Below are 19,023 nucleotides of genomic sequence, written 5' to 3' on the forward strand. Positions count from 1 at the left end.
TCAGGAGGGGGTCTCTGGCTAATAAGCTGCGTGTGTGCCACAGCAGTGATATATTGATGTATTTTTAATAAATATTCGCTCTGAAAGGGACACATATGTATTCTGTGCTAATCCACTCATTACAAGATCGCAGGGCGGCTTGCGAGGTTCACCGATGCCCGCCTTGCAACGTCGTTCTTCATGCTCGTGGCTGCTGTGTTAGATCTTGTGCTTCCTGAAGGGGAGAGATGATTGCGGTAATAAAGGCTAGCTGAGCTAATTACTGTCATCCTTGAAGTTTTAAGGATGGAGGTGCATCGTGTCAATTAGGAAAAGCAGGGAGTGCTAACCCGGTAACAGGGAGATCCTGCCTTAATCTGTCCCTCTGGAGACGGGAGGCTCCTCCTCCGTGTCCCTGTGTCCCCCACCACCAGGCAGATGCCTTCAGCGTGAGGAACAGCAGGTAGAGAGCGGGTGGCACGAGGCTCGGAGCCAGGATGGATGTGACAGTGGGGACGCAGGTGATGTCTCCTTCCCCAGCTGGAAGGCCTGGTGAGTGTTGCTGGAGTTGTTCTCCTAGTAGACACCCAAGAGCTGTGATGGCCATCGGCCCCTGGCCAACCCCTCTCCTCGTATCCTGCTCACACCATGACTTTATTCCTATTTTTCCAGCTGGAAAATCGCTGCTTTACGCATGCAATCATCCCAGTGTGTGGCTCAGTGAGCCCAGTCCGGTAGCTAGATTGGTACCCCTGTGGTGGGGCTGTCAGTAGGGGTGGAGAAGGCTGTCCTCAGGGACAGCATCTTTTCCCCAGGATGTTTTTTGCCCCTCCTCGGCCATCCTTGATATCAGTTCCTGCTGACAGCTGAAGCTCAGACCAACGTGGCACTGCCGTCCGTGCTGGACCAGGATGAACGCCGCTCATCCCCGTAGCAGCTCTGAGGTTCACGAGACAGAAAGTCAAGCTAAGCCTTCCTTTCTGGTGTTTGCCTTACTCTCCCGCTTGGGTGCATGGACGTGAATTTTGTTTAAACCTGATTAAAATATTCCATTACCATTTGCTCACCGGCTGCATAACAAACACACTGTGTACCTTGTGAGTAGAGCAACGGGCATCTTATGAAGGTGAGATGATGGATCAGATTAAAGCAGCTAAGCTTACATGGATCAACAGCCACAGAGACTTTGAAATGCTGCATCCTGACATTATTCAGTGTTTTCCACTCATTTATTTTTCTCCCCCTTCCATTACTTTTCTTCCACAATAAAAAGCACAGCCCCAAACTCTTTAATGTGAAACCCTGGGGTCTTTTCTTGCTGCTGCTGACTGGTGAGGATGAGGTATCCTGGAGGTAGGAAGACTAAAAATGCTTTGTTACTTGACAGAAGGCAATGTTCCTGACTCGGTGTGTGCAATTTCTCTTCCCGTGCTGGCAGACGATAGATCCCATGTGCTGGTGGCTGAAAACGCAGCAGCACGATTGCACCCTGCGTTTCCTACCCCATGTCATCTCCCAGAGCAGCAGCAGCACCAATGCTTAGCCAAGAGCCCCTTGATTCATTTCCCTCTTGCATTTGGAGTGCTTGCAGTTGCATGGATCAAAGGTGTGGCCAGTTTTGTCCATCCTCCTAATTTTAAGATGGTTTGGAAGATTCTTGTCTCTTCCTACCCCATTAAATTTGCCCAGTCACCAGCTGTGAGCAGCGAGGACAGTGTTGGCTCTGCAGGAGCCCCCTGCCTGCAGCCCCTGCTGCATGTTGGGAGAAGCTGGAGGGGATTTTGGGGCTGGGGCCTGTTGCTGGTCACAGGCAGGGTTATCCCCATGTCCTCTTGGTTTGGGACACTGCTGCAGGCGGTGTGGGAAGCCCTCGGCTGGGAAATCACCTCCGTGGGATTGCTGCTTGGTTGCTGCTGTGGGCAAAGCCTGGTCCAAGCCTGTTGCTGTGGGCAGTGCTGATGGGTGAGGGTGATGCTCTGAGGGTTTTCACCCCCTCACAGTGAAGCTGCTGCCCTGGGGGCTGCAGGGATGGGGTCTGGGGGCTGCAGCTCTGCGGTGTGTCCTCCTGCAGGCAAAGCAGGAGCCTGAAAGGGAAGAGTTGCCTCCAGTGCTCCTCTTCCGAGGGTGCCAGGATCTGGAGGAGGAGGTGGCGATGGAAATGAGTCATCCGTCTCGCAGGTCGCTTCTGCCCTTCAGCGCTGCTCCCACGCAGGAGGGTGGTTTTCCTCCTTCCTGAGCAGGGGAAGCGATAAATCTGCCGTGCCTTCTCCTGCAGCCTGAAGCCCCAGCTGCTTTGGGGGATGCCTCCAGCACAAGCAGATCAGGACCCTTGCCCTGTGCCACTGCACAGCTCCAGACCCCAGGGATCTTTGTAGTTCTGTGCTTCACCAAGGAGAAAAGGGCTTTTTGGGTGGCAGGGTGACATCCTGAGCTCCCCAAACCCCTTACCCCACTTCTCACAGCTGCCAGTGCAGGGCAGAGCTGAGGCAGGGCTGTAGCAATGTTTTCCAGCTGCCAGTGAGCTGCAACATGGGATTTCCTGGGGTGCATTTCCTGCACAAATGGTCCTGCATTTGTAACCCCAACTGTGAACAAAGCTCTTTAAGCCTGGGAGCCTTGTTCTAGAAATTCCTGGCGTGTTTTAGACACAAAACGGGTTCCCAGGAGGGGCCGTGAACGTGGTCCAGGGCAGGGGGAACACTGCAGAGGGGACCAGGGCTGTGCTTTGGTGGAAATGTGTCACATACGACTCTTGTAGGCCTGTTGTCTTTTTGCTCAGGATAACATAAGAGATGCTTTTGGCTCTTGTTTTTCCACATTTTTCTCTTTGGGGCTTCTTTGCTGGAGCCCCATTTATGTACCCAAAAAGCCCCGTAGGAGTTTCCCAAGGGGAAAGGCGATATTGAGGCCTTCATCATTGGCCTCATCTGCAGTGGGGGCAGATCCATGTGTGGTGGGCATGAGCATAGGCCAATGTGTCTCCTGGTGTCTTATGAGGCCCAGGAATGGAGTGAGGTAGGCTTGAGGAAACTTGTGGATGTTGGACATGAGCGGTGGGCTCAGCCCTGTGGTGATGCGCCCATGGAGGGGCTGGAGCAGCAGCCCCGGGGGTCCTGGGGTTGGTGTCTGCTTCGGTATATTGACGTGGGCATCCAGGCCTCCTCCTGGGCCATGGGGCTGCCGTCTTCTGCCATCGGGCCTCTGTTGTTGTCCATAAAATTGGTGAGAGAAGAGGTTTTCAGGTGCGGTTGCTCTAAATGGGGGTCTCTGTGACCGCTGGGTTTCCCAACCAGGGCTCCAGGAACAGTGCCCAGCAGCACCTGGGCGGCTTTTCAGCCCCAGCATGAGTGGGAGGCAACCTTGCCAGTGACATTTGGGAATTAAAAAGAAACTGCTCGCCCACGCTCACATGGCTGAGCCTGATCAGCATGGGGAGAGCACGGGATGTCGCCGTCCATCCGTCTGTCTGTCTGTGTGCTCACAGCAACTCCTCCAGGCCTGGTGCCCGCTGGCCCTTAGGCTCTGCTGTGTTAGGGAAGGTCAGCGCCGATATCACTCTCTGGATTTTTTTTTTTTGGGGGGCTATTTATACAGGGTAGCCCGAACTAAAAAGCCTATTGTAGCAAATAGTAGGCTTCTTGTGTGGCATCCTTGAATAGGAGGGGTGTTATCCCGTCCCCATGACAACCAGCATTTGAATTAAGAGCCGTCTACCCAGAACAATTTGCCGTCACATGGTTCGGAGGAAACACTTTGAAACCCTTGTAGTCATTTCAATAGGCTTGATTGTTAGCAGCTCCCAAACTTAATCATTAACAGGGCTCTGCAACAGATAATTACTGTGCTTTGCATTTTTCTGCCCTGCACGTGACCGGCGCGGTCTGGGGACACAGGACATGATGCTGCTAGCGATATCATTGACTTATAAATGGGTTGGGGGTGGCTGTTCTCTTGGTGACTTCTTCACAGGCCAGCGTCTGGCCCAGGTGAGGGGACAGCCATCCTGCCCCCCACCAGAAGACCACCTATGGGATGATCGTGGCAGGAACCAGATGCAATGCTCATCCTGTCTGCTATGGCCTCACCTGGCCTGGTGGACTGCTGCTATGAAACAAAACCTTCCTCCAGGTCGAAACGGGCTTCCAAAAAACACCTCCAGCATGTGCTGGCATGGATAAGGCATTCCCTTCCCTTCTTGGCCAGCAATGCTCATGCCCACAGGAGCAGCCTGGTTCCTCAGCACTCTCCTGCGCTGCTATCCATCCGGCGACGTGGCTGCATGCCCACCAGTCACGGGCTGTAATAGAAGCTATGGAGTCATCGTAGAAGGGTGAAGAGAATTAAAAGATTTCCCTGGCCTTTGGAAAAGCTCAGAAAACAGATGGGGAATAAACACAAGGCAATGTCATCCTGCCATCTCTGGGGTGGTGGGGTGAGCAAGGACAGGGCTTAGTGGTGCTGTTACAGTATTGCTGCTGCAGGTTGATTATAGCAGCTGTTAATTGCTTAACAAGCAGAGCAGAAGTGACAGTGGTGCTTGCCCATCCCAGGCCGTACTCATCCCTGAGCATCACCTTCCCCATGGGATGGTTCTCACAACAGCTCAGCTGGCCAGCACAGAGCAGGACGGCTCGATTCGACCCAGGAGACCACAGCAATCAGGGGACTGATGTTCCCAGAAGCTTTTGGGCTTTTTTATCCATTAAAGCCCTGGTCCTGTGAGAGGCTGAGCAGTTTCGATTGCTGGCCAGCACCGGCTGGGGAGGATGAAGGGCTGGAGGGCAGCTTGGTGGAAGCATCTCCCGTGTCTCCAAGGTGTAAAACCTCTTGGGGAAGGAGGAAAGGGAGGCTGTAAACTGCTTTAAAAGCAATAAAACATTAATGGCAGAGTGCTGGCACTGAGGCAAAGATATTATTCCTTTAACAGGGGCCCAACTGCAGTTGTTTTGTGTGTTTGAGTGAAGAATAATGGGATTTTACAAGAAGGCTTCAAAAGGGAAGCAAGGGCACCACGAACTCCCGAGCAGCACAGACAGCAGCTTTTCAGATGCAGCCGCCTAATTTTACAGCTCTTTTGTTCTCTGCTCCTAAAGGGAGCTGCTGTTGCTTTTATTTTTGAATGGAATGCATGGAAGGAAGTCAGAGAAAAAATAATAATGATAATATTAAAAAAAAAGCCGAAGCAACCTTTCTGCAGCAGGGGTTTTGGATGGGGGCACACCCTGCACGCAGTGGGTCGGTGGCACCCCGACCACCAGTCCCTGCTGGGGACAGGGGTGATAAGGGACAAATTATATTAAAAATAACCTCTGTAGTGGAAATGGGGCAGCAGCTGCCCGTGGGATGTGTGGACAGGCCATAGTGATGTCCCAGCTCTTGGCTTCCCAGCCCGATTTGCTGTTGGATTTGTCCTTGGAGCTTGCCAAGGATGAAATCCCAAGAGCTTGAAAAGGCAGGTTGCTCTTCAGCCGTGGCTTCCTTAGCAGGCTCGGTGAGCTGCAAACCTTGTGACCGACGCATCTCCCAAAGGAACAATGTGAATTCAATGGGAAAAAAACATTTTAGGGTCCTGAAAACATGAAACCATCCAGGATGGAGGTGCCACCACCCTGGAGCAGTGCTCTGGTGAAGGAAAGTTTCACCGTGAGCCTTGGCTGTGCTGCCAAATACCTTCACTGAAGTTAGTTGGTGATGGCCTGATGTGAAATGTGAAGCTCAGCGGAAATAAGGTAGGCTGGTAGGCTTTAAAAATATTCTGAAATAGGTTTTTTTTTTTTTTTTTTTTTAGGGACAGGAGTGAAATTTTAAATTTAACTTCAACACACGTTTTGCACCAATGTCGTCATTTGGCCAAAATGCTGAAGAACCAGCGCTACGACACCCTTGGGTAGGTATTATGACCTACCCATGCCTTACCCTAGCATTTCATCTCTCATGGATTTCTCACATTGTACCTGTGAGTTGGTCCTGCACTCCCATGCAATAAAAATCTCCCCAAGCCCTGGAAAGTGCCTGAGCTGACACTTCAAAGCCTCTTCCAGCTGGGCACCAAGCCCTGAAACAACCCAGCCCCGAGCCCTTTCTGAGTTATTAGAGCCTCAAAGCTGGCGTGGAATTATTCCGCTCTTCCTCACTTTCTTGGCACCCAAAAATCTGAACATATTTCATTACAAACAAGCCCCCTTCTCCTCTCAGTTGCTGTTCTGTGGCATCAGGGATGTTTTTGGGTCTGCAATAAATCAGCAGGCTGCTGATGCCACGGGGAGCAGCGCACGTGCACACAGCATCACTGCTGCTGGCTGAGGTGGGATGGGGTTGGCCGGGGTCAGCAGCATGTTGGTTTTATTTTCCCCAGCCGATAAGGGAAAAGGAAGGTGATATTTGTCTTCCTGCAACAGCCTCGTCACATAGGAAAACAACAAATGGAAAAATCACATTTTTGCAAAGGAGCCCCTCTTTCCTGAAGCTGTGCACTAATCGCTTTGCACACAAGAGCTGACGTTGCTCGTCTCTTTTGTTATCCACACCGCGTGCCCCGGGAATGCCCTGGCCATGCTTTGAGACTGCCCTAAAAAGCCGATGACAGTAGATCCTTCCCTGAGATGACACAAGCAGCAGAGGTTTTGTATTTAAAGTTTGCAGTGGTGTGGGAAGGAGACATGAAAATTGGTGCTGATGTTGGCACAGGGGCTGATAACGTCCCCCCAGAAGGAGGCACTGCTTCCAGCTGCCACCAGCTCGGTGTTTATTTTCGTGATTAACAGAGATTGCACACACAAAGCTGGGCTCTGGCACTTTGCTGGTGCCACCGGGGGGGGGGTGACAAGGAGAGGGTGGCACCTTGGCATCCTTCGGCATCTCCCGGCCATCAGCATGTCCCTCTACCCCAGCCTTGCCTTTCCCTTGCCCCAGGGATGTCCCCAGCCCTGCACAAGGGTGTCACCTCTCCCATCATCAGCACTTGTACACTCAGACAAGAGGGGCCAAATCTCCCACAAACTAGCTTGTTTATATTCATGTCCCTCTGTGGACAACACACGTGAGCTGGTTGCAGTGAATTCACGTGAATAAGCAGGTAATTCCGTAAAACTTCATTAAATTCACGTAAAACTTCATTAATACACGACAATAATTTGAGCTCGCATATTGCCTGTCCTTTGGACCCTGCCAGGGAGGATTTTTAGCACCGATTGACTTTGTGTTTGGGGTCCTGGGGGCAGTATTCATATCCTCTTGTGTTTCTGCTCTGTAGAAACATGTTTTCCTCTTTGTTCCTCTCCACAATCAGACTGTTAAGGTGAATAATTATTGCGGAAAGTTTCTGTCTGTCTTTAAAAAAGGTTAAACCCACTCCCAGCTGTGATAACAAACTGCTCGCTGCCTGCCGAGGCTGGAAAAGCTTTTCTGCTTTGCACAAAGAAGAGAGGAGCGCCCAGATATGAGCATCCACACAGGGTGGACAAGGGGCAGGTGGGCTGGGGGCAGGCTCTGGGCTCCGTCCGTGCCCTCATTTTGTCCCCAAATCAGGACAGCAGGTGTTTGGGTGCTGCCCGAACCCAGCCCTAAATCAGTGGCTTCTTCCATAAACAGGGACCTTTCCCTCGTATTTATTCCCAAGGTCGGGTGAGACACCGGTGATTTACCTGGACACAAGCAGCATTGCACAAACAAAGCTGTAAATACTGCCTGCTTGAGAAATATTAGCAAGGGCTCATTCTGGCACAAGAAAATTCATTGCATGGTGCACAAATCGTCCCGGTGAGCAGCGGGATGGTGGCTCTCAGCCTCGTGCCCCCAGCCCAGGCTGCCACGAGCAGGCACCAAACACCATTTAGGGGTGCTGGATGCTCAGACCCAACCTCATTCCTGTTTTCATGGGGCCCATGAGACCATTCCTGGTAGGTCTGTGGTTTCCCACCTCACCGATGATGAAGGACATGTCCCAGTGGTCGGGCACGTGATGGCCCAGCAGCATCGCCCATCACAGCCCCTGCTGGAGCCAACTGAGCAAAAAAAGGAGAGCCAGGATCTCATGGGGATCTGGCTGTGCCGTTCCAGCTGCTCCTCCAGTCATGTTCCCTACCTGCAGGGCCTGTTGGAAAAAGGGTAAATCTGTCCTCAGTTACCCCAGTGTGACCCATGCTGTCCCCGGTGCTTTCAGTGCCATTTCGGTGGTTTGGGCAGCAGGGCGGTGGTGGGGAGGTGGGATGTAGCATGAAATTGTAGAACAACTTCAGAAGATCATCAGGTCCAACCTTTCATGGGAAAAGGGACCCTAGGTGAGATTTTCTAGCACCCTGTCCATTTACATCTTGAAAGCCTCTAGGGATGGGGGTTGTACCACGCCGTTGATTGTTCTCACAGTAAAAAATGTCTTGTATCAAGACGAAACCTCTCCTGCTGCAGCTTGGACCCATCGCTCCATGTCTTCTGTGGCAACTCATGAAGAGAGAGCCTCCATCCTCTTTGTAGCTGCCCATGAAGTGCTGGAATAATGCAACGAGGTCCCTCCTGAGCCTTTTCTTCTCCAGGATGAAAATACCTAACTCCTTCGGCCTATGGACCCTCTTCTGTCAGCCTGTGAATTTGCTGACTTGTAGGGACCATAACCAGATATTCGTGGTTATTGACACGTTAGGATGCCAGTGGGGGCACCGACGAGGACATAAGGTTTGGGTTCGGGTTGGCCAAGCTGAGCTTCTTTCCCCACTCCCTTCCTTACGTCCTCAGCCCCGTGGAGCTGGGGGAGCTGGGGGTGATGGCACGGCGGTGCCGGGGGCCCAGCTCCCATCTGGGCTGCCTTATCAAGCCCCGCGCAGCCTCGCGTGTCACATTGGGATGTAAATCGCATTAATTGAATTCACTTTGGCTGTGCTTTTGGGAGCAGACAACGACCGAGTCAAAATCTCATTTACATACTGATAAGACACAGTTGAAAAATGATGCCTTCTAATGAATAAAATGTGTGTAACTGGTCCAGCTTGATATTAGCATTAAAGTGTTAATCACTTTGGCATACAAGTTTATAGTGCTGAGTAAATTTGTCTTCAAAGGGTCCTGAAAGAGAAATCTATGTTGCTGGACTGCCATAGCAACATATAGACATCTTCATTGTATTTCTTGGTCAGAAAGCAGGTGCCAGCTTCTAATTAAAGCCTAATTTGCAATTTGTGTCCTATTCACTGGCTTCATGGGAACTTTGATGGCTGATACGGCGGTAACCAATAACCAGCAGCAAGACTTGAAAGCAGCGTTAGAAATTCATCCTCCCCTGGGGATGTGGGGAGATGGAATGGGCTGGGGATGTGCCATGTCATATGTCCCTCATCCCGGAGCTGCTGGCGGTGAGGGAAGGTGGAAATCCTCGCAGGAGAGCTGATGTCAGCCTCGCAGGGGCCGGCAGCCATCCCTCGCACGCTGCTCCGGCCAGCTTGGGCAGCCCTGGCCCTCCCTCCTTGAGAACAGATGGAAGAGGCTTCTTCCAAACTCCCAATTAGAAGATCCGGATTAACGACGCCCGTGGAGGTCTCTTGTTGCAAATGTTCTCCAGCCTGCCCAGCTGACCCGCCGCCTCGCACGCTTCCCACTCTTCCCCTCTCCACCCATCCATCTCCTCCTTTTCCTTCTAATTACAGCCTTACGAGCTCTCGACAGCGTTAATATCAAGGGTAATTAGCGGCAGCAGGTCGGTGATGTGTGTCCATCGGTGCACAGACCTGTGGTTGCTGTCTGTCCTGCGGAGCTGGCTGCCCCGTCAGCAGCACATTTTGGGGCCAGCAGATCTGCGTACGAAGCGTGCGTGTGCAGGTGACGAAGCGAGGCTCCCCCGGGGCTGTTCTGGTTCCCAAAACCCTTCTTTCTGCTGGGGTGGGGCTTGGAAAGGGACCTGACGGAGGCGGCGCTCAGATCCCAGGGAAATTCATTGCTGCTCTGGATTCCTTTCGATATTGCAGCCCCGGGCACTTGCTTGTGAGCTGTGATCCCAAAAAAGCAGAGCCCAGAGGTTGGGGAGCTGAACAACAAGCTTTCTGAAGCCAGCTGTGAACATCAAATGCCTTCAAACCCCACCAGACCCCAACCCAACTCCTCGTGCCACCAAAAGAGGGGTGAAGGACACTTGATGAACCTTGCACTTGCTGGGTTTGTCATTGCTAAAAGTTTGTGCTCAAGGAGCAATGCTCACAGCAGGGCTTCCTGGGGGACTGTGGGGTCCCTGCTTGGAAACCTCATACCCTCTAGTTAAAAAGGTTTTTCCATGCTTCCCTGCTGGCTGCTCCTTCCCCTGGCAGGCTGGGTTTCCTGCCCCAATAACCCAGCCCATCCCCACCAAAGCCCCTGCTACGCCAGCCGAGGCTCTGACTCCCAGTGCTCAACCTCCCACCTCGCCGCTTCCTGCTGCATTAATTCTTTCCAACGACAATGTGAGGTGCACGTTCATTAAAACCCTATAATCCATCATGGAACATTCCTGCTTTTATTATGAAAAAAAAATAAAAAAATAGGCAATGCTTAACCCAGGCCTCCCGGTGTCCCCGTGCTGCACCAGGAGATGTTCCAAATGTACCATGTGCATGGCCAAAGGAGGTGACAAAGGTCGATTTCTCCCACTCAGATGTTGACTCCGTGCCCTCCCAGCTCAGTTCCTGACATGTAAAAAGGCAAATTGCAGCCAGCCTGTTTATCAGCTGCAAATCACCTTCCCCGGGGATCTGGGTCCCCCTGGGTGGATGCTGCAGGTCCTGGGAGCGCGATCTTCTGCTGGTGAGCACATTCAGTTTGCTGAATACAGCTCAATTGCCCCATGTGTGGTCTCCTGCATGGTTAAGATGCTGCAGCACCTCCAAGGAGACCTGGTGGTGGGCCTGGATTTATCTCCTGCAAGCCCATGGTGGTCAGGGGTTGTGTGCCTGCCCTGGAGCTGCTGGTGGGGCAGGCGGACCATGCAAGCAGGAGCCTGAGCGATGCTCCGTGCTCGTATCATAGCTCATAATTTTCTGCTTGATGCTGTTTGCTCCTTCTCGTGGTGGTGTCTCTGGAGGAGTCCTTTCCAGCCAGTGAGAACTTTCCGAGCAGCATGAAAATCCTCCTGGGCTGATGCATGCGTGCAAGCAAATGTATGCACATTAAACATCCCGAAGCCAGGGCGAAACCCGATAGATAGGCGTGGTGCACTCGGAGGTTTGACTACAGAGCCTGAATCAACCAAATAACTCTGGAATGTCGGAGAGAAATGGAAAACAAAACAAAACAAAACACAAAGAAACCCACCTAAAACTTTGTTTGCATAACAGGAAAAGCACAGCCCCGGGCTCTGTCCACCTCTGTGGAAAATCCTCCTCTCTGGGATCCTGCCTCATTCCTGCCCACACCGGGATGTAAATGCAAGTACTGCCCGTGGGGAATATCCTGCAAACGTAACCCCGGCTTCCCCGCGGCGAGCTGCACGTTGAGACAAGCACCGCTGCCGCCTGATCGACGCCTCCTCGGAGCTGCCTGGTGGAAAGAGCCCTCTTCGGAAAAAGTTGATTAATATAGAGCTTTTTGGAACGGGAAACTCTTTGCCTCAGTCCTGGAAATGCTTTGAAAAAATTCTGGCTTTCAGCCTCCTTGATTTTATATTGAATTATGTGCTCAGGTCATCCGGGACGTTTAAAAAGCTCATCCCAAAGAGCTCCCTGCTGCTCTCGTCCCAGGGATGATCCGGGGTGCATGAGCGGAGGAGAGAGAGTTGCTCCTTGCCTCCTGGTGTGGCTGCCAGCTGGAGTCACGGCTTGTTCCAGCCCAACCATCCCCAGCCGCATGATAAACACTATCAGCGCTGTTAAAATATTAGAGCAGAGCCAGAAATGTTTGAAAAACCTGTTACAGCACTAAGCTCGGCGCTTTAACGCAGCGTTAGGAACAGGCGCTCTCCGTTCCCAGCACAACCTGCATCGTTATTTTGGGCTTTATGGCAGTTTGCAGTGGCTGGGTACGTGCCGGCTTGTACCATGGCAGCCCAAACGTAGGGTTGGTGGCAGAGGCAGTGGGATCCTCTGCGGGTCCTTCCCTGGTCCCACGTGGCTCAGGTTTTGGGTTGGGGCCCGGATTTATGCATTGAAGTCTGAGCATTGTTGGGGAGGATAGGGGAACCGCTGATATTTGGCATGGAGTTTTGGTATTTTATTTTATTTTTGCCACTCCATCTTAGCTTCAGCTCATCCTCCTGAAATCTGGGGGCTGAGAACACCACACTCTGACACCCACCATGCACAGACACCCTGAAAGCCCCCAGTTTCACAGACCTGCTGCTTCCCTGAGCATTTTGGTGCACGTGAAGCCCAAAGCAGTGCCTGACATCCCTGGCTCCGTGTCCACAACCTCATGACATCCACCAACGATCAGACCCAACTCAGGCAGACTCAGCCTCTCCTCCTTCTCCGCTGCCAAACGGAGGCTGACAGTAACGAGGGCTGTGAAGACGATGGCGTTTAACCCACCTAATTAACAGCTTTAGCTGGAAGAAGCCTGGAGGGAGAGTGGTGGCTCTGGGGAGCGTTTCTTGTGGCCGCCCTGTGCCGGGACACAACGCTGGATTTGCAAGCAGCTCACCCCGGAGCCCTCTCCTTATGTGTGCATTTGCTCGTCGAGGTCTTTTGTGTGTCTCCTGTGTGTCTCCTCGTGCACAGTGAGGCTCCTTCCACAAAGGAACCAGTCTGCTGGTGCGACAAGCGTAACGTTTTTGCTCGAGAGCAAATATTTGCAAAATACAACCAAAACGGCTCAACGATGGAGTTGTGACTCACTCGGTACCTATTGAGGCTCACGAGGAATAATTGCTGCATGGTGCTGAGTTCGTGGTTCAAAAGCAGATGTCTTGGTTTTTGCTGAAGGGAGAGTATTTGGGAATGGATTTATCTATACCCTGTTAGTCTGCATGGGAATATTTGATGGCCTCTTTTCACTACTAACAGCAGAAATGGAGCAAAGCATCTCCACCCAATGCTTCTGAAAGTGCCTTAAACCACTTTGATGCTGGGCGCTCCTCTGCCTGCCTCTGGGGGAGGTATGCAGCCTACGGGTGGAGCCAAATTATTTTTATTCCACGCTCACCTGCCTCTTAATTAAACGGGGAGCCCGTGTCCTCAGTCCCTTGCTGGAGAGCTTTGGGTGGTGGTTGAGTTGAGGAGTGGTTTTCCAGCCTTTAATGCTTGTGAGGAAGAGAGATGGGAACCTTAAAATGCGATGGAGCAAATGCACCTCCCCGTGGGCTTCGGCTCCTGCTTGCAAAAGGATTGTTGGGTGTGTGGGCTGGCGAGGACCGAGTATTTCCCAGCTGGAAGAGATCTGTGGGTGGCTGGGAGGGTTGGGGATGCTGGTGGCTCATAGCTCTTCCTTACCTTGCCTCTGGGGTACAGAAAAGCAGGGAAACGCGTCCTCTGTAGGTGGGTCTCTGCTTCTTTCTGTGCTAAAGCAAAGGGAAGAGGGAGATGGGATCCTTGTGGTGAAGGCAGACCTCAGAGCACGTTGGAGTGGTGAAATCTCCTGGCTTTGGATCTGACAGGGAGATGTTTGCTGGAAGAGTAGAACAGACCTAGCGTGCAACCACTTACAGCAGGTTAACAGGCACTGTCAGCCTTTGGCTTATTTAATCCTTCAGCCTGGCTTGGCTCATGTTCGCTAATTTGAGATGGCTTTTAAATATAGAGCTCCTTCTTCCCTGTCTGTACCAGCTGGAAACACAGTTTTAAAAGCCAGAGGATGGGCTCTCACCCTCTCTCACCCTCTGGCCTCCTGCTGGAAAGGTCCCTGGTCCTTGCACCAGGGTACAGACTGGCATCGTGTCAAAAAGGTCTCCCAAAATGTTGTTAGCTCCTGTGCCAGGCTGTCCTGAAAGGCCAAGTGGGTTTGGACCTGGATGTTATACTTGGATCAATCTCTAATTTAGGTTGAACTCCTGGTTTTAGGTCAGATTATTCCGAAATTTGGGTGGGTATTTCTGACTCTGGCTTATCTCCAGTTCTGGAGAAGAACAAAGGCTTCGAGCTGATGTCCACTGAAGTCTTTGATGAAACTTTGAATTTTCTTGATACCAAGCTGACTCGTGGATGGGTGATCTTCCAGCATGTCCGAGCCCTGTTCTGTTCTCCTTTACACCCGTGTAAAGCCGAAATCAAGCCAAGGGCAGGTCTGTGGGCACAGGACCCTCACCAGGGACGTGATTTGGCAAGCTGTGAATGGGCAGCACACCCATCCCATCCTGGGGAGTGAGCAATGTTGGGCTCAACACACTCCAGCTGCAGCTGTAATTGCGTTTGACACCTCTTGCAAGCACTTACATCGTCATCTGGGTTTCTCGCTTGCCACTGACAAACAAAATTCCTTCTTTCCAAGTCTTGAGGGGGGCTTGAGCTGAGAGCTAATTGACTCCACTCCAGAAAGACACTTTTACGACACATTTTTTTTGCTATAAAGCCAGTCTAAAATAACGGCAGTCGTGAAAGGATATGACCTAAACTATAAAATGCACTTATTAGAGTTGTATGATAAATCAGGGAAGGACTCGCTCGCCTCCTCTGAAGGAACTGCATGCAGCTGGACAGGGAATCGAGCGGGCAGATTGATTTCTGGTGTGCAGCACGCTCCCAGCCAGGGTGAGGAATTAGCACAGGTCAAATTGCTCACAAACCTCTGTCAAGGAATATATATAAGCCTTGCCTGAATGTCAGGCTGGAGGAAAGAAAACCAGAGCTCTGTGGTCCTGCTATGTCCCAGCACGGGTGATTTCATCAGTTATATCACTCTCCTCGCTCCTGAATCTGGATGCTGCGTTTTTGGCCACGCAATGGGTGCCCAGCAAGATGCCCTGCCATGGTGTTAGGTGCCCCAGCCCCAAAAAGTCAAGGTCAGTAGCTTAATTTCCACCTGTACCTCCAATATTGATGCTGGTAAATTCAGTGCTGCCTGTTTGGGGTGCTGGTGGAGCTAACAGCCTTCTCGCTGCTGGAGTCACCGCACCAGCAGGAGGAGGAGGAAAAAAATAAGTTTTCATTATGTATTATTTTTTTTTTTTTTTGGCCCCAAATGCGTCCTCATTCTTCAAATGCTTGGGAGTCTTTTTTAACCCACTCAAATGATTTATTCTTCTGCAAAAGGTCTGGCTGGAGGGGAGGTGCAGAGATTAACTTTCAGCAGCAGTGATGGGGAGCAAAGCAAAAATGCTGCCGAGGAGCTGCGGGATGCTACAGCTCCTGCAACGGGGTGATGGGGAGGGATGGAGCCAACGCAGTTTGTTCATGGCAGGGTTTTCTCCCAGCCCAGTTCCCAGAATACCAAACCAGCACTGAAATGACCCCATCCATGTCCCCTCCTGGCTGAATAGGGCTCGTGCCAGGGCAGGCTGAGGGGCAGGAGCTGCCTCTCCTCCCTTCCATGCCTCGTGGCACCGAGATGCTCAGCTCTGAGCCACCGAGTAATTTTCTTTTGGGTAATGCAATAGCGCATGGAAGGGCCTATTATTTGCCAGCAGCGAGAGACTCAGCGAGCACTAATTGGACAAACGAGGCTCCGGGGATTTACAGATGAAGCAGATGAATATGCAATTGGGGAGAAAAGGCAAACAAGGCTCTGAGCCACCCTGACGGGCACCTGGGATGGTGCCATGCTCCTCAAAGCGCAGCGGCACGTGGAGAGCTCTCTGGCCAGAGAGCCCTGCCTGCCCATGAGTCCTCTCCCACTGCTGCTTCCAGAGCAAATTGCTCTGCTTCACTGGGAAGCAGGAGGAAAGGAGGGAAAAAAGGGAAAGAGCAGGAAAGCCAAGATGGTAAATTAAGATATATTTTTTTAAACTTTCCTTTTCACCTCCAAATATTCCCTATAAAGACCATTCTTAGCTAAGCTTGGCTCCAGGAGGGCTTTTCGAATCTTGTCCTTGCAGCTGTGGGACATGAGCCCAGGCTGCTCGTCCTGGCCCTTAGGGAGCCCAGCCACCAATTTGTGACACAGCCGTGCGTGGGGATGCTTTTACAGCTCAGGAGAGGCTGATGGTGACATCTCCTGCTCTGTGCCATAGCCTGCCCTCCCTGGGATTACCAATAAGCACAACATGTGGCAATGGGATGGCTTAAAAACATTAAGTTTTGCCACTTCCAGCCATAACTGTTCACCACTTCACTTTCTCTTCCTTTACCCAGTGCCCTATCCAGCAACCCTTGTAACAATTTGCCATGAAAATGCAGCACATCCTCCAGCCACAAAGTCTCCGGGCACAAGGTCTGCTGTTCTCCACGACTGGGTCTGGCTCCATGACCGGGGCACGAAGCTACGACCATAAAATGAATAACACCACGCTGCATTCAATCATCGTCGGGGGGCTCAATGCTCCTGCACACGGACGCAATACCACGAGTGCCCCCGCGATGAAGGCCAAGAAATGACTGATCGTGCCACGTAAGTTATTGCGAGCCCTCCTCGTAGGAAAAAGTGCTCCTTGCTGGAGTTTGGGTGATAAATCACCGCGTTTTCCTGTAGTGCATTAGCACTTGATCTCCGAGGTCGGGCCAGAGAATAACCTTCTCGCTCTAATTGACATGCAAAGCTACTGCTGTGTATTAATTTGGAAGGGGGGGCTGAACTTTGAGCGTCAGCGCTGAGATCAGAAAAATGGAGAGTGGTAAATCTGCAGTGAACCAACTGGGTATTTATAGGCCCTCACATAGCAAAACGTTTATTTTAAAAAAAAATAATGCTGCAGTCCACGGGCTGGCCTGGCTTTCTGCCAGTGGCCCGGGTCAGAAAGTGCACAGCCTCGTCTGGCAGAAGGAGGAAATATGGCATGGCTTTCACCACCCGGAGAGCCTGCAGGGGTGGGAGAGGAGGCTGCCGTCTGTGTTTTCGTGGCTTTGAAAATGAAGGGGTCGGTCTCGTTGGGAGAGCTATCAGGGAGGAGTGGAAATGCTGAGGCTGGAGCTGCGTTGGGTGGTGGATGGGTGACCCCAATGCTCTCCACTTTCCTACAGTCATAAAGCAGAAATTAGCCAGGAGAGACTGCTTCTAAAAACTGAAAAACAGCATTTAATAGGCTCTTTTTCTTCTGTTTGTGCATCCAGTTGATGTTTTCCTGCTTCCCTCTGCAGCCCTGATGGCCAGAAGTGTGCCGGGGAAGAAGACGGCCTCTGGACGGCACAGCTCCCATGGTGTGCCATACAAGTGTCCCTGCAGTTTTGGGAAGCAACTCCTTGATTTTGGGGTCTGGCAGGGCTGAAGGTGCTGGGGACCAAAGAAAAGCACCCAAAGCAGCAAGAGACTGTGTCGCTGATACCTTCTGCTTCTCACGGAGCTGCCAGTTAATCCAAAGTGCAAAACGTCTAGCCAAAGGTGAGATGACTACACACAGTGCAAAGAAATGATGCAATCATCCCTTTCCTCCAGTCTGCCTTCTTCGAAATTACTTTAAGTCTTGTAAAGAAAAGCCTTCCAGATCCTCTATGAGCTGTAAACCTTGGGAGCTGTCTGGCTTCATTTCTACATAACTGCAAGGAGCTCTGCATCAGGTCTTCAGGGTAATGGGAGAAGGCAATGTGAGGAAGACACAATGGGAAAGGCTGATGTAAACATGGCTGTATCTTCCTGCACATCTCTATAGTTAATACTCCCGTTAATTATCTCAGTATCCAAGGGCTTATGAATTCAAACTATTATTTCCTCTGTGTACATTTCTTGGGAGGAGGGCAGCGACTAATTGATGCAGGCTCGCAGGGGGGTGAGTCCATGAGAGCAGCTACTGCAGTGAGGATGGACAGGGCAGTGACCTTCAGCATTGGGATCTGTTTCAGCCAGAAATCTGGGTCATTTTCACCCTTTTTTTGAGAGTGGGAATATGCTAGATTTGGTTTTGAGGCAGGAATGTCATGGGTCCCCTGTTAGCCTTCAGAAATGCCCTTTCCATCCAAGACATCTCTGTATGTCCGAGAGCTGAAGCGTGGCTGTCTGCTTGACCTATTTTTCTATTTTTGATCTATTTTGCTACTTTTCTCACCCGAGTCACGTGCCACTGTGCTCACACTGGGTGTGAGACGCATCACGAGCCACTGCACAGAGTCAGGACTGCACCGTGCTGCAAACACCCCTGGCGTGCTTCCCCCCATGTTCCCCCCATTATAATTAAAGCACGGGGCTTGATTGCATCCTGGTAACACGTGGCACTCCCGCAGCCTGCTCATGTTGGTAAACAAGAGAGCTGCGGGTAGTTTCTCCTGACAGGCTGGAGAAAAAACAGCCTGGCTGCCTCTCCCTGTGGTACAGCATGCGCATCAGCAGGCTGCTGGATGATGGCGGTGATGATGACAATGATTATTTTGATTATTGCTATTATTATCAGTGCTGTTATTGCTATTGCAATCACTATTATAGTGTTCCCGACCTCGAGACGGGGTGCACCCGGGGTGAGCCTGAGCACAAAGGGGCTGCAGCAGCGCTGAGCAGATGCTGGGGCTGGGGAGGACGCGTGGGGCTGTGCCTTTGCCTTTGAGACACGGGACAGTGCCGTGCCTCAGAGTATGATGGATGAGCCCTGGCTGCAGGGTGCTGGCCTTTGGTGATGCCCTGAGTGTGACATTTCAGGGTGACTTGCTCCATTTTCCTATTCTGACAGCTCAAAGAGGACTGAGTCCTGCTCCGCCAGCCCCGTCTGCCTGTTTCCTCACCTACAGCAAGAGTTTTTTTCCCCCAAGCCCCCCTCTTTCCCTGTGGATCCCCCTCAGCTGAAGGCAGAGCAGCAAGCCCAGGGGCAGCACATCCCTCCAGAGCCCCCTCACCCAGTACAGGGGGAGCAGCTGGTGGGGGTACAAGTTATGGGACCTGGACAGCACTGATTATCACCTGTGGTGGGCGGTTCAGATGATGAATTGGCTCACGTTGAAGGGAGTCTGCTCCCAGCTCCAGCAAGCCAGGACTTTGCCCAGAATCTCAATTCAACAGCCACCCTGAACCTGTACAAAGACAAATGCATTTGTATAGATGACCGTCAGGAAGGAAACTGTCCCCATGTTCAGCCCTGGTCTGGCC

Source organism: Aythya fuligula, chromosome 5, assembly GCF_009819795.1.
Source record: "Aythya fuligula isolate bAytFul2 chromosome 5, bAytFul2.pri, whole genome shotgun sequence".
In the NCBI taxonomy this organism is placed as follows: domain Eukaryota; kingdom Metazoa; phylum Chordata; class Aves; order Anseriformes; family Anatidae; genus Aythya; species Aythya fuligula.